At 43.0% G+C, this 15,204-nt stretch overlaps 1 long non-coding RNA gene across 1 annotated transcript; it reads right to left on the bottom strand.

Moving 5' to 3' along the window:
• Positions 1-3,736: 3,736 nt before the first annotated feature.
• Positions 3,737-6,639, bottom strand: LOC119012606. The gene is made up of 3 exons (XR_005072530.1): positions 6,420-6,639; positions 5,961-6,059; positions 3,737-3,934 (listed from the first exon to the last, which is right to left on the bottom strand). It is a non-coding gene; the product is annotated as an uncharacterized LOC119012606 (long non-coding RNA).
• Between the last annotated feature and the right edge of the window lie 8,565 nt (positions 6,640-15,204).

The raw sequence follows: 15,204 nt of genomic DNA, 5'->3' as shown, positions 1-15,204 counted from the left end.
GTGTCTTTCGTGTGCCAAATGAGGCCTAAAACTAAATAAGAAAACAGCTGTGTTGAAACTTGTGTCAACACACACATCTGTGTCGGGTTCATTGCGTGAGGTCAGGCTACTTGTTTCATTCAACCATGTTTGCCGTTGTAAATATTAGAAAGCAGAGTTCGTATCCAAGTGTGTGAGTTGTGTACGAATTTTTGTCAACGATGTGAGTTCGGCAGAGTCTGTGTGATCACTTAATAAGTCTGCGTGTTGTATCTGCCACAGCACAAGGTAATGATAATTAACAGAATCACGTGACCTGTGCCAGGACCCGCTGACAAGAAAATGATCGTCTGTGTGTGTCTGTTGATGTGTTTGTTTTCCAACGGCAGTGACGAGAAAGACCTTTGCAGCGACCCTTGAACTGAAATGTATACGGATGCAGACATCTTAAACACTCTATTCCAGCTCCAGGTGTCCAAAACACACACACGCAAACACAAAGAGAGAGACAAATTCTGCGTTCAACCAGGCATTAACATACACATACTGATCTGGAAATACACATGAGCATTGGTGTTTTTAACTATCTATTATTATATATGAAACAATTCCTCAATTTCCCATTTGAAGTCTCATTTTCTTTCACAAACACATGCACACACAAACGTGGTTTGAAGGTTAAGGAGTACAGCTGGGAGCTGCTGCCAGACCCCCCTCCTCTGTCACTCTCAGTAATCAATCTGTCAGTATGGTAATTAACCTACAGAGTAAAGTAAGCATGACTACTGAACTGCTCCACTCCATCCAACATTCCTCTCCTCCTCCCTCTGTCTCTAGCTCCTACTCCCCCTCACTTGGTGGCAGGAGAAGGTCGCTCATTTGCTGATTGTGAGGGTCTCTGATGTCTTCCAGTGTAAAATAAGGTCTCTCGTTTTACACCACCGCAGACACACAACTTTAAAAAATCCTGCTTATCACAGCAGCTTTTATGTTTTTGGGGGTTTTTTTGGGGGGGGGGTTGCATGTATGCGAGTTATAATGATCTTATACTTTGTAGTAAAGTCATTTCTGAGTTCTGGAAACACAAAACAAACATGTGACATTGTGTCAACAAGGTAAGAAATGAGCTTTCAGGCTATGTTGCAGGTTTTGAAGAGGCCCACGGCTAGTTTTCCTGTAAACAAACAAAAGTCATGTTTACATCCAGAGTCACACACCAAAAAGTTACAACCCAATTCCTAGAATAAATGTTGACATTGGGCTTGGTTTAATTTACCTTTCTTTATGTTTGATTTTCAATTTTATGATTTGACGATGCACAAAAACCTTCTAGTTAGTAAAAGAAAAAGATCAAGTTTTGCCTACGTGGTTCTGTTGCCTCACACACAGCTGGAAGCAAACTGTTTCCAACATCTCATCCTGCTTTGTTACCATCAAAGTGTCCCAACATCTCATTAAAAAAACATCCAGTGGTTTCAAGCCTACAAATGTTGAAACCCTGTAGCAATAATGAAAACTGAAAGGCTGTCTCTTAACAGTGGTCTCACATCAAAAATATCTAGTAGTGTCACACTTACAAATATTGAAACGCAGTCACAGTCAGTGCTCGAGAAGTATCCTGATAAAGAATCGTGATTGTTGTCATTAACCCAGCAGGAAAATGGCCCAACGTCTCGACAGATATATCCAGTAGTTTCACTCTTGCAAATGTTGGAACCCCATTTCGAACAGGGGTTCTCCTATCTGCAGCTGTTTCTTCGATCTGTCATACGAACCCAAAGATAGATATCACACAAATCTGCAGTTTTAATCAACTCTATAGCTCAATTAAGAGTCTTTCAGCTTAACATATGGTCCAAACCGTTATAATAGAAAAATGAGGGATCACACATTGTAGGTTGCAGGCTTTGCAAAGGATTTATTTCAAATCCCCAGACAAGGTTGGCAATACTGGTCTAGGAGCATTTGATAAGAAACACTCTTTTCCTCAAAGCAACCTTTGAGTTGTCCTTGAAGGAGGAGTTAAGGCAATTCTACCACTCAAAACCTCAGCCCACTAAAAATGAGTAACATTCAAACACGTACGCCGTTTTGTCGAGTGGCGTAAAGGAACATGTATCAGTTAACTTCCCTCGATGAATGAATGGCGAGAAAAAGCACACCCAGAGTCAGTTGGGCAGCTCGCCTGTGGAAATAGAAATGGAAACATGGACCGACCTCACAGAGCAGTACGATTGTTCTTGGACCTGAAAGTGTGGCTCAGGTAAAACTGGACCGTCTCGCCTCCACGAGGGTCCAAACACCAACATTAGGGTAATTTTAGCAACTGCTTGTGCTAAACGAAAGTGATGTTTCAGCAGAGTGTTAGAAAATGTAATGCCAAGTCACTTTATCTTCTGGTTTACACCACATATTGTATTCACCTATTTGACAATCATTCTTTTCATTAATCTAATTCTTTAACAACAGCATAGATGGTAACAATGAACCACTTAGGCACATACTGTATATATGAACTGTACATTGTATTTTGCACTAATTACTTGATAATTGACTGTATAAAACATGGACAGAGCGTTCTCGTTTGACAAATAAATCCTTAATTCTGTATTTATTTCTAATGGTAGGGGGCGACTTCACTAGTTCCAAAAATTAGTCTATACTCCTTTTCTCCAAGTATTCAGTGTGATACTGTGACGGCTTTGTCTATATAACTGTATCCTCAAATGACAAGAAAGGCCCAAAACTCGCTCTCACTGTCTTTCTGCGCTTGATTTCAATCCAAGCGAGGCTTCTCACCGGTGCCACACGGGTACCTGAGAAGAGCGATGACAACTCACTGTAATGACTTTTGCTGGTGTTTCCTGAGAACCTGCCAGTAACTGCAGGCAGTCGGAGTATTCCTCCCCCCCAACATAGATCTTGTTTGAGTTAACCATGGAAACTGATCAAGTATCACTAACCTGATACCTTGCCTTGTTTGACTTAGGCTTTTTTTTTTTTTTTTTTTTTTTGCCGTTTGGCAAAGCGGTGGCGGAACGCAGACAGCTGAGCAGGAAGTTCACGTGCGGAGTTGAGAGGATGAGTGATGAGGCAGATTCTTTGATAAACACTTCCATACATTTCCGTGAGCGTATGCGTGCAGTCTTGAACTTGTACTGTGTTTGGGTTCATTGGCTGCTCAGAATAAACCCCCCCACTCCTGTTTATCAACTGTTATCTGTTCCGCCTCCTGCAGACTATTAGCACAGGAGGGTGTCTCCGAGCTGTCTGCGGCGATCCCTGCTGACCTTGGATTCACAAGTTACACTCTTCAGATCTGCAGCCAGGCTGAAACAGGCAAGCAGATTATACACAAAACTGGAAAGATATTCAAACACCATAAAAATAATACTTTAAAGAACACCAGTGAAGGAAAAGCTTACATATTTCTTTCTTATCTGATAAATATATATATATACATATGTATATATGTATATATGTATGTATATATATATATATATATATATATATATATATATATATATATATATATATGTTTTAAGGCCAATCTCAGACCAGTTGCCAGTATAAATGTCAGAATTGTAAATTCCTGCAAACTGCAGATATGTTACACTTTATGTTTCTTTATGTTTCAATTTTCAATGCTGTGATAACGCTGGCTTTAAGGTCAGGTTGGGTTTAGGCCCCCCCCCAAAAAACCCTTTCATTCTCACAAGGGCTGCTGGGAAAAATGTCCTGAGTTTTGTCAGTTGAAACATGGTCACCAACAGTTGTCTTTCATTTGTCAGACCTCTGGCCTTGCTGTGCTCCAACTTTTAGGCATTTCCTCAAGATCAACCTGTCGCAGGATCCGCATACCATCACCAGCACACCCACTGTCTGCTTCACCCACGCTTCCTTCCACACATTTCTCTTTGATCGGACTGATCATGCATAACATCCAACAAGGATTCTGCCAATGAAAGTACAGTAAGCAATTTCATGATTTCCACATCCATCCACCACTTCCTCCAGGTGGGAGTAGCACAGCTGTCTGACCTTGTCGTGCACACATGCAAGCAAGGCCCACATTTACGTAGGTACAGTAACAAAGTCTTCCTACTTTACTTGCTACTTTTCACTCCTTCCTGCTCCCTTTTTGGAGGCATCATGTTCTCATGCGTTTTTTGTTGAGACTGTTGTGTACACACAGAAACATCTTCACATTCCTCTCCCACACAGACCAGACTGCACCTGTGTTGCGACTGTAAAGCAGCCCAGGGATGAGACCACGCTGACGTGACCTGGTGCTACAACACAGGAGTCCGGTTTATCTGTGTGATGATAACAGTGTAACATGAAATGTTTCTTTTAGTTTTTACTCGAATATGGCGTGATCAGATCGTCAGATTGACATCTTGTTGGGACTTCTTAGTGATGTGACCTAATCCATTTTGTGAGTTTCATTCTTGAACTGGCTTCCATAAGAGAAATACAATTAACAGTTAGACAAGCATTTACTAGTTTGCTCATCTTTACAGGAGTCATTTGTAAAAACTTTGGCAGAATTCAAAGGTAGCTCCAAAACTATAGGGGTCAGCATAGCTGCGCACTGCTGCTTACCACACTGGACTTGCTGCTTTTTGCGGTAGCTATTTGTGGCTATAACAACTGGCTGCCATTAGCAATAGCTCAGTTAGCTGTGGAGCTAAGTTGCCCCATCAGCTGAAGTGATTCTGCCCACACCGTAACCTCTGGTGATGGAGGAGTCACTTTAGGCAATGGGGCTCAGTTATGGACATGGTAAGGAAAATAGTTGCAAAAATGTTTCCTTTCTTTGACAATTTGTGAGTTTATTTTGTTTACTTATTAAACTAAGTAGTGAATATGCTGCTTTTCCATCTCCTAGCTAAAACTACACAGGCTAAACTGGTATTAGAAGACAAAACGTGCCCGGGCGAGATGGTTAGCATGCTAACCTTGATCTTCACAACTACGTAATTGGACATCTGTGAAATATCGTCAACACTGTTGTTTCTTCACACTTGGCAGAGAAACTGTACTGACAATGTGACTACCTGCTAAACTATAAGTGTAAAAGGTGGCCATTTGCCATAGGCATGTTTTTACTGTTATGATAAATTAACCACCTATATACTAAGCGTGTCAGTTGAAGATCCTGCTAGATGTTACATCTCTGCTGCTGCTGAAGTGTTGCCTGACTCCTGACCCTGTCACATCCCCATACTGGCCCTGCACTGCTCCTACCATTCCTGTGCATATTGTATCTAACAGACACGTAGCGTTAATTTCTGAGGACGTGCGCAACCAACGTGCCAAATGGATGAGCCATCATGCGTACCCGAAAGTGTTGTTCCAAGCACGTACACATTCAGCCTAGCATGCATGTTATGAAGTGCAAACTCTGCACTTTAACATGCCTTTGGGAAAAGTCTGTGAATCATTGTGAAATACAACTGAGACACTGTTTTATTTATTTTCCTCTGTTCCTTTTGGTAACAATAACCAGTTGTTCTGTTTTTCAAATTTTCATTCTGGTCTCATCTCTTCTAACAAAAATCTTCCTTATACAGGGTGTGCTAAGATCTGTTCCTTTCTCTTGCAAAAAAAACCACCTAAAGTTTTGGTACAAGTCCTCCCAGGAACAGGCAAAAGATATATTTCACTGGCTTTGGAGACGTTTGTATATATAAAAAAAGAAAGACTGAAGAAAGAGAACACTGATGTCTTGGAGGAGAGGAATGCAGATGTGGGTGAAACTCTATTTTCAGTCCATTATTTACTGCAAAACCTCCGGAGTAAAGTAAAAAACACCTCTTAATACAACATTGTAAGAGACTGCCTCTTCCACACATGACATCATTACAGCTCCACCTTCACTGTACACAGACATATACTTAATGTGTCACGTCTAATATAAGAGGCTACAGTGGACAAGTTGCCAAATCATAAAGATGAATATGGATTGTGACACTCACCTCGTGGCTTCGAGTGTTTAATAGCTGCAACAGGTGCCAGTTGTCACTGCTTGTAGAGTTTGACAGAGGCGTCCGAGACATGCAGGCTTTATGAGTGGACTGTATGTAACATGTAACACACACATAACTACATCATTTACAGCTGGGTGACACTTCAGGAGGCACAAGGCAAATAGGTCAGCTGTCTCCTGGAATAAAACTCACAGAGTTATTGGCTGTTCAATGATGTTAATTTCCTTTTTTTTATTCAAGCAGAATTGAAGGAAAAGATGATGGAAATTACACAAGCCTGACTTCCCCTGTTGGCCTGTTGTAACTACGAAAGCACAAGCTAGAATTACAAGTCTCTTCTAATTCATTTTACTGTATACTATACCCTTACAGTAATGGAGTTATTTTTGGAAGAGTTTCTCGTTTGCAAGCTGGCCTCCCTGCAGACAACTCCCGCTTTCTACTCACCCAGAGTGAACAGGAGACGGGGGCCAAGACAACCTCACGGTTTAGCTACTGTTCCTTAAAACACAGCAAACGGAGCGAGGAGATGTGTGGGAGTAACACCGGCTCTCTGTTTGTGTTACCGGGTCGTGTTCCCCCTCCAACTGTTTTTGGAGATGACTTTGTAAACTTCACACAAACACAATTGGCATGAATTACTGTGGTCGCTGGCTCAACCCATTCAAAGTCGTTGTGATTGTGTTTTTTTGTAAATAGACGTGACCAGAATTCTTTCCAATGCCGTCTTCAGCTGTGGTGATTTATATTGCGTTACCATGGCAATACCACTGACCATTTACCTGATAGAGATGATCAGGATAGAGATCCTGTTCTGCCAGTCTGCACTGATACTAGAGGAGCGGTATCAAGAGCGGTACTCAGGTACAGCCGGTCCATTCTGCTGGAGAGGTTGGTTTGTTTACCGGTCTACTGCCATGTCGCTGCCGCCGGTAATGCAGACACGCCAGCGCACATGTGTAGATACTCACATCACACACTTGCACAGTGTGGCCAGCAACATCTGTGACATGTCACTGATAATAACTTAAAAAACCACAAATCTGCACAAGTCTCTCTCTCTCTTCACTTTTAATCTGCTGAAGCAGAAGCCAGTTGCCTCCTCTCTGACCTTCTGTCACAACAATAAAAAAGACAAGTGGGACAATTTTTACGAACCAAATTCAGAAGAGAGAGACCGAGAGAAGGAGAGAGAGGAGACACACACAAAGTGAAGTGCAGAGAGAGAGGAAAAGGCATGTCAGGTGTAAACACAAGTGAAGAAGAGAAACAGAGACAGAAGAAGAGAGAGGGAGAGAGAGAGAGAGAGAAAGAGCTTCATCCACTTTGCCCAGCTTTGATCTCCTTAATGGGGTGCTGGCCTCGCTCCAGGTGGGATGTGTCGCCAGGGGCAACGGGACAAGAGGAGGCTGACGAGGCAGGCCTGCTCGGGGCTTCAGGGGCCACTCAGACAAAACACACTCCACGTCGGCCTCCTTACTGTACAGTGCTCACTGCATTTTTGAAATGATGGCGAGAAGAGAAGGAACAAAATAATTACTAATAATTACAGGTGTGTGTTTGTTTTTTGCACATTAGCACGATGACTTTGCTGCTGGCTTGCGTGTATTTAGTCGGACAATAAAATGACCTTTAAGCCCTGCGTAAATCTGAAAAGGCTTACAGAGCTTTGACTGATTGAAGAGCTCCAGCGAGCGATGGCTGACCAGTGATTGGCCACCGGGCAAGTAGCAGATTACAAAGGGTTTTATTCTCTTAATTTTACACATGAACTCTCCTAACTCTCTCGTCGACCCTCCTTCTCTCCTTCTCCCTTTTCTCCATCTCCTCTTTGAACTCCCCCCAGCCTATTTCCTGACCTCTCTCCCTCATCTGTCTGTCTCTCCTCCGCGGTCACTCCCTCCATCTCTCCCAGGAGTCTCGACTCTCTTTGATATTCTGCAGGATTAGTCCCGAGCTGTCCGTCTGCATGTCTGGGTGTGTCTGATATAGGGGCTTTTTGCATCGAATCTAATCACTGCTTATTCAGACACACAGTGAAGTCCTCAGTGGATTTACGATGACACGTGTTTAAGGGAAGATGTCTACCTCCTGCTTAAAAATGGGGAATCTTCATCAGTTATAAAAGTATTACTGTCCAAAGAACGTTTAATCATGAGATCATGTCTCGGTGGGATGTGGCTCTGAGACATTAGGCGTCAAATTTGTGACAATCCAGCTGGCAAAAACTGTTATTAACACTTTACTAAAACTATTTGTCAAAAATCTGTAATTAAACGTCAAACCTCAAAAGTTCAAAGAGTATAAACATGTGGATACATGCGTTTTAATCAAAAAAACAATGACCCTTCTAACACCGAGATCAAAGATTTGATTTCTAGCACCAAAAACAACGGTATTACATTAACATAAAAGATGGCTCTATTCCATTCAAATGTCCAAATAAGACATTAACAGTGTAACACCAGGACCCTGAAACAGAAGCAACTAAATGGAAATTATTATATTAATCAATCCAGTGTTTTTGCCACTGACAGGCTGAAGTTTTTATTCTTATTTATTGTTTCTGTTCTGTCTGACAACATTACATAAAGGATTTCTATGGAGGTAGGTCTTTTTTTAAAAAAAAATCATCAAATCAGTCCTTTGTTAACCTGGTAAACAAGTCTCACTCTGAGGTGAGTTATTACCATTGTCAAGTTTCCACCGTCATCTTCCTGTAACAGCTCATGTCTGTTTAGACAGTGTGTCTCTTGTTACAAAAAGGATCTTATTATTAACCAAAGAAGTGTGTTCATGGGAATCATTTCCGTAATGTTGTCAGACACAGATTTACAACCTCAGCCCGTCAGTGGCAAAAACAAAGACTTTCATTGGACGTAACTTTGACAGTCACAGTTGCCCCAAAGGATTACAATTCCACTAACAGTGAGTTCACAAGAAAGGTATTTTCCATTGGAAAATTCCATGGTAATCCAATCTAATAGTCAAGATATCTTGTTCTGGAGCAACTAGGTGAAACGACTGATGGTATATTAACCTCTGAGAATCATAACGTCCTTCGTCCTTAAAATCATCCACCGTCATCCACCCCACAGCCACTGCGGTCCGTCGTTTTATCTTAATCACCCTCGCCTTCCCTCAACTGTTATCATGTGCTCAGAAAAAATATATTTTTGTTTTCCATACAGATTCCACAGGACACAGCGCAGGACGGTACAGAGAAGGGTTAATGGGCCGCATGTTAAAGCTCATGGGAAACGCATCGCCGACACACCAGGAGGCTTTCCTCACATTGATGGAGAGGGGGGGCGAGGAGAGGAGGGCTGGGGGGGTAAAACAAGGTTCACTGGTTCCCAAACTCCTGCAGAGCTTCAGTGGTCTTCACTGCCACCCTGAAACTCCTCTCACCCCTCCTGTCTCCCCTCTTTCTTCCCCTTCACTGCCCTCCAGCACCGCTCTCAAGCTTCTGCCTTTCCTTTGTGTGTCCTCCGCCCCCCCTCCACCTCCACTAAACGCTCTCACCTACTGGCCTTTAACACCTCCTCCAGGCCCCTCTGTGTTGTGTTATCATCCTCTCCTAACCCCTCTCCTTCCTCCTCCCCTCCCCTCGCGTCTCTCCCGTTTGACAGCTTTTGTCGTAACACATCCGAGAATCAAAATAATCGTCCATACGTCTTCATGTGGGCGACTGTTTGTGCGTTGGGGGTGGGGGGTGGTTCTCTCCCTTACATCTCCGGGTTTTACTGTACGCAGTAAATTACATTAGATCTGAGGCCTCGGCTTTGCGGCCGAAGGGTCAATATTGACTTTCTGCAAAACCAGCAAAGACGGAAAGAGCCAGAGAGAGAAAGAGAGAGCGAGATGTCAGTGTGTTCTCTTTGGCTTTTGTTTGGGTGCCCCACGCTTTTACATTATTGAAACTGGCATAAGCTCAAAGTCAACATTGTTAGAGATATTTTCCTCCCTTCAGAAGAAGGTTTTTTGGTTTTTTTTACTGCCATTTGTTTATGTACAGAGCAGAAAAGATTTGAAAACTTTTCCTGGCTACAGGAGATCATCCATTACGTAAAAACGTGAAGCCTAAACAAGAGACCTCCACTCAGTGTGCGGAGAATATTTGAGGGTGGATGTCTGCAGGTACTCTGCTCATCAATCAACGCCTTATCTTATAAACTTGACTGTCTTCTTATCTGGATCGTCTCTAAACCCAAGAATTTGTTTTTGGATACCTTTGAAGTTTGTATTTCAGAAACGCAGAGAAAATAAGTGAGTATTTAAATCTGCCGCTGGTTGCGGAGCTGATTAATGGGAGAACGCAAAGTGGAAAACGAGACAGTGACAAATGGACCGTACTTCCAAATGTATTCTGCTCAGAGCTGCCGGAGGAGGGGAACTAAAGCCTGAGAAAGAGAAGTAATCAAACAGAGAAATCTGTCTCTGGAGGCCCACTGTGCCTCGTGCACTCGCACCAAAAAACACACATGCAGACGCGTGCATGCTCACAAACACTCAGGGCCATATGCTCTCGATGTTGTCAGGCCTGTCGTCTGTCTGCATCACGTACGAGTTTTGGCATGCAGCCCTCCTCCGGGTGACAAAAAGCGCAGCCTTTTGTGTGTCGACAACTATTCCTCACATCCCTACCTGGCCCCAGCAGGCCTGTTTAGAGGTGCAGGCAAGCAAAACCACACACACACACACACACACAAGCACACACTCGCCTGTAAGTTTTGCCCTGACAGTTTTTTTTCCCTGCACTTCCTCCTCTCATTGCTCGCATTGTGTTAACCTGATTATACTCTCTTGTCCAGATACAGAGATTTGTTTGTGAAGCTGAGAAAACCTTCCTTTCCGACTGAAGTAACCCAACGCTAATCCCTTCCTACCGCAGCCAGCGGCACTGATATACAGCCAGCACCTGCTCCACTAATGTGTTAACCTTATTTTTCAATTACTACAATTTGCAGCTTTTTTTTTGGCAGTTTCTTGACTATAACTGTCATAGGGAGCCTGTTGGTTACAGCATTACTGCAGCACTGGTTTGATTCCAGCTGGTGACCTCTGCTGCTTGTCAGTCCTCCCTCTCTCTTCCCCCATTTCCTGTCTGCCGTCTTTACTGTCACTGTCCAGTAGCTAAAAATAATACTACCATGTATTGTATCAATCACTTTAACCCTTACATCATTTAACGGTGTCACTGGTGGACCCTCCCCACCACCGCACCACCCTCAAACGTGCGGTGCCCTTTTTGTTTGTTCACCGCTGCACCTCATACATCCTGAGTCCACCTCAGCCAGACGACCCGCTGCACTTTTGACATGTGTTTTCTAGAATCTGGCTGTCAAGAGAAAAGGCTGTCATCAAAGGGTTAAAAGTACAGGTTAACCCTCCACTATCATAGCTGCCCACGCTACGTCCCACAGGATTCAAGCAGATTATGATAGAAACTAAGACTTGTATCAGCAGTTAACGCACTGTGTGGTAAGTCCAAGTCCGCAGACTGTGGTAGTAAGTTAGCACTTGTCACTTTTCTTTTCTTTACACTGAGATTGCAAAAACGAGAAAGAAAAGGGGGCGACATGTGGTGATCAAAAAGAGCAAATGATCCAAAAGAGAAAAGAACATGCTACTCTAATAGCTAAGAGGAAGGTTTGTCTTTTAAGTAAATGTAACATTAAATCCAAATTTTAGACTACCTTGGTACCATGTCCCCCAGAAACATACATTTGTTGGGATTGTTGGGATCTGGTCTTCCTACATCATTAAAGAATGTGAATCTTCTAAACTTTCAAATTAAAAATGTTATTTGGAAAAAAATATATGTGTAGTGCACAATAAGATCTTCTGGAGTCTTACCACGCTCCTAAAAATGTAAACTTATTTTTGAGCGTTTTTGTTCTTAGCTGTTGTGTCTATTTGAGAGAAGTTAATAAATAAAAGTCAAATTCCAACATGTGTATGTATGTACACATACAGGTACATTTGCTGAACTGCTGCCTATTCAAATACCTCCACTTTCTCCGTCCTTACTTTCAGATATCTCCGTCTCTCCATGATCGGTTCAAGGTTTCTCTGGAAGTCAAAACACCATCTCAATAACAGCCAGATCAACACTTCCTGTCTCTGAGCTGCAGTGTGCAGGTAGATTAACTGGTTGCTGTTTAAGCAGAGAAGACCTCGGGTCTCTGGGCTGATAAATCAGTAGTTACATGGACTCACTGACGTTGTTTTTCTCGCGGCTAACTGGCGCAACGGCCGTGATCTCCCTGCGGTTGGCTGTTTATCGTTTTGGTGAGAGTGCGAGTTCCCTGCGGTGGTGGAGGTTTACTCACTAGTTTACAGGAAGCTGTGGCTTAAAAAAAAAAAAAAAAAAACCCAACCTGGCATTCCACAGACTTGTGCGGTTGCACTTACAGCGGTGGAGAGGAGAGGGGACGTCTGTGGCTTACCTCAGATGTTTGCCACGATGATACAAAAATCATGTGCTTTCCTAAGAGCGTGTGTGCTGTAGGTGGTAAAGTTAACATCCACGTGCACTGAACTACCCAAGGAGAGGAAAAACAGGCATCCATCACGCTGACCGAGGCTGCCTGTCGGTCGGGTTGTGTTTGAGTACTTCCTAAACCGCCAATAGTTTGTTGGAATATTTGAGGTCTGAGGTTAAAGTGACCGCTGTTTCCGACTCGATTGTTTACCTGCCCAAAAGACGTTTTCTTTTTCCAAGCAGGGTAATCTAATCATGGCAATAAGTGGAGCACCGTTTTAAAATAAAGTTGGTGGAAATAGCCGAGCCGGAGGATGTTTTGGTAACGGATGCATTTCAGATAGAAAACCAGAATCACCAAATCGAGGTTAGACGATGTTGTTTGACCCCCAGGCTCTTAATTAGAAAACATGTCAAACCAAGAACACGTGTCCTACCTTTTGTTTGACACTGCCTTTGTTCACAGACCACCTTTTTGATTGGTGGCAAACCTATAATGGCGGGTGTTTTGGTTGACGGTGTTCACTGAAGGGATCCCTCTCTTACTTCAGCAGAGGTCAGCCGCGGGTCAGCGTAGCGCAGGGTCAGAAAGTAGTCCTTTTCTCCCGCTGTGTCCTCAGCCATGTGTAGAATGTGGGTCATCTTCAAAGCGGCTCGAGTATTAGCCTTCGACACGAAGCATCAGCAACTTCCACGGTAGGCTGAACTCCGGCTTCAATTGGGGAAAAAAGTAACGTGGGAAGCCGAGGCTCAGAGAGGTCACCGGTTTATAACTACAACTTAAAAAACTCCAGGCTTACTCTCCTAAACCAGGTCAGAGAGAAGTGGCTCTGCGAGTGGCTGAGTGGTTTATTGTACCAAACACCCAGCTTGTGTTTTCACCATGAATCCTGAGTGTGTACGCTATCGTTTAGTGGTGATTTGCAGCCTGGGATTCAACTAAAACACGTCGACTCTCTCCTGGTGGTATTTCACTCCGTGTTTTACCATCAGCCAAAGCTATGAATGAATTTTTAGAGGGTGGTAAATAAGATTTTCATTGCACCGCAGCACGTGATTGACCATATGTGTGGAAGGCTGCAGGTGTTGCACTCACTTTGTCGCCCAAACTTTATAAAGATTTTACTCTCTGGTACACTACTGCGACTAATTTATATTTCGTTTACTACGTGACTTGTGTTGAGGACACAACACCACTCCTGTCATTTACGCATTTTCCTGCTGTTTGGTTTGCACACAGTAACTCCTCCCCAAAGATATTATATATATATATATATATATATATATATATATATATATAAACAAACAAGTTGTGTACTTCCAATATCCAAAATGTTTCCAACAAGGTTCAAATCCAGAGGAATCCACAGTTTTACTCCGGACGATTGAGCCTTTCACATGGTCTCTTGTCACCACAACTTCCGTAATTGAGTCAGAAAGTGAGGAAAGAAGTCGCTGAATGAGAATAAATACAAAATGAATAAGGTCTGTAAACATAGATTACTGTATGTTAGTCATGAGTTGGTAGTCAACATTATATGACAGGACACAGACGTCATGAGTGAAGATAAATACATTTCTGGATCCCAGAATTTTAAAAGTGATTCCTGATTCCTTCTGTCTGTAAACAGATCAGTGAATGAACTGATGTGATTGCAGGTGTTTATTCCTCCAGAAGGTTTGGCTCAGCACTTGACTAACGGCTTGAAGTGTCACCTGGTTATCAGTGTTGTGACAAGTTTATTTGCCACTACATTAAGGGCACCTTTTAGTAACTCATCATGCCTCATCTTCTGTATTTAACACAAGTACATCCCAAAAAAACAACATTTCGAAAACAAGCAGTGAGCCTCAGTGTGGAGGCGTTGGCTCTTGTCTTCCACAGGTCCTCTTTTCACTGAAGCTGCAGCGTTCACACAAATAAAAAAAGAAAGGAAAGTCAGGTTGTGTCTGGATTTAGGCTCACCAGTAGCTTATATTAGCAAGCCAGCTAAAAACACACAGGAGGAGCAGTTCCTTTTTTTTTCCTCCTCTATGCAGAGGCCAGCCAACATCACCTCAACTCCCAGTCCGCGTGCCAAGCTTACACATCCTGGGCAGTTTGGTCCACTTTGGGTGTCTGCGTCTGTCTGGGAGGCTCCGCTGCCCGAGTCTGTAAAAGTCCTCGCTGACCCCTGTGCAGTCCAAAATGTGCGACAGCCACAGGTTCATTACCTGCTGGAAAAGCAGAACTGGTTGCTTGTTTCGAACACTATATGTGTGCTCTGTGTCCGACATTCGACAAAGGAGCGCCTCTGGCCTTCAGGAGGTTGGCGTCATGTTTTCTAGCGCACACGCATGAAACCGAAGCGTGTACAGAAGCACGTCCACAGCTGCCCACGTCGCTTTGAATCACACCGGTTAACTCCTTGTAAGATTTCAAACTTACTCAAAGTGTTGGAGTCTTATTCTCTATGTGTGTATAATATGTTTTTCCTGATTTTTTTAGATTTTAGATGACTGTTACTGATACAATTAATCACACCAGTGTACGTGAACAGTTATGAGTATCTGCCCACATATGCAGCTGCGTCAGATTCTGCGAATTCTAGCCACTTTCTCCAATGAAGTGTTGACTTAAAATAGACAACTTTTCCAGTTTAATGTTTTTTTAAGCTGGTGACATCATTCATAATTATATCATTGAATAAAACCACAGTTTGGGTCATACTGCACTGGATGCATTTGAAGCCCACGCACGCTTTT

The sequence above is a fragment of the Acanthopagrus latus genome, chromosome 22, assembly GCF_904848185.1.
Source record: "Acanthopagrus latus isolate v.2019 chromosome 22, fAcaLat1.1, whole genome shotgun sequence".
Lineage (NCBI taxonomy): Eukaryota > Metazoa > Chordata > Actinopteri > Spariformes > Sparidae > Acanthopagrus > Acanthopagrus latus.
The sequence above is the reverse complement of the archived record's forward strand: the minus strand, read 5'-3'. Positions and strand labels throughout refer to the sequence as shown.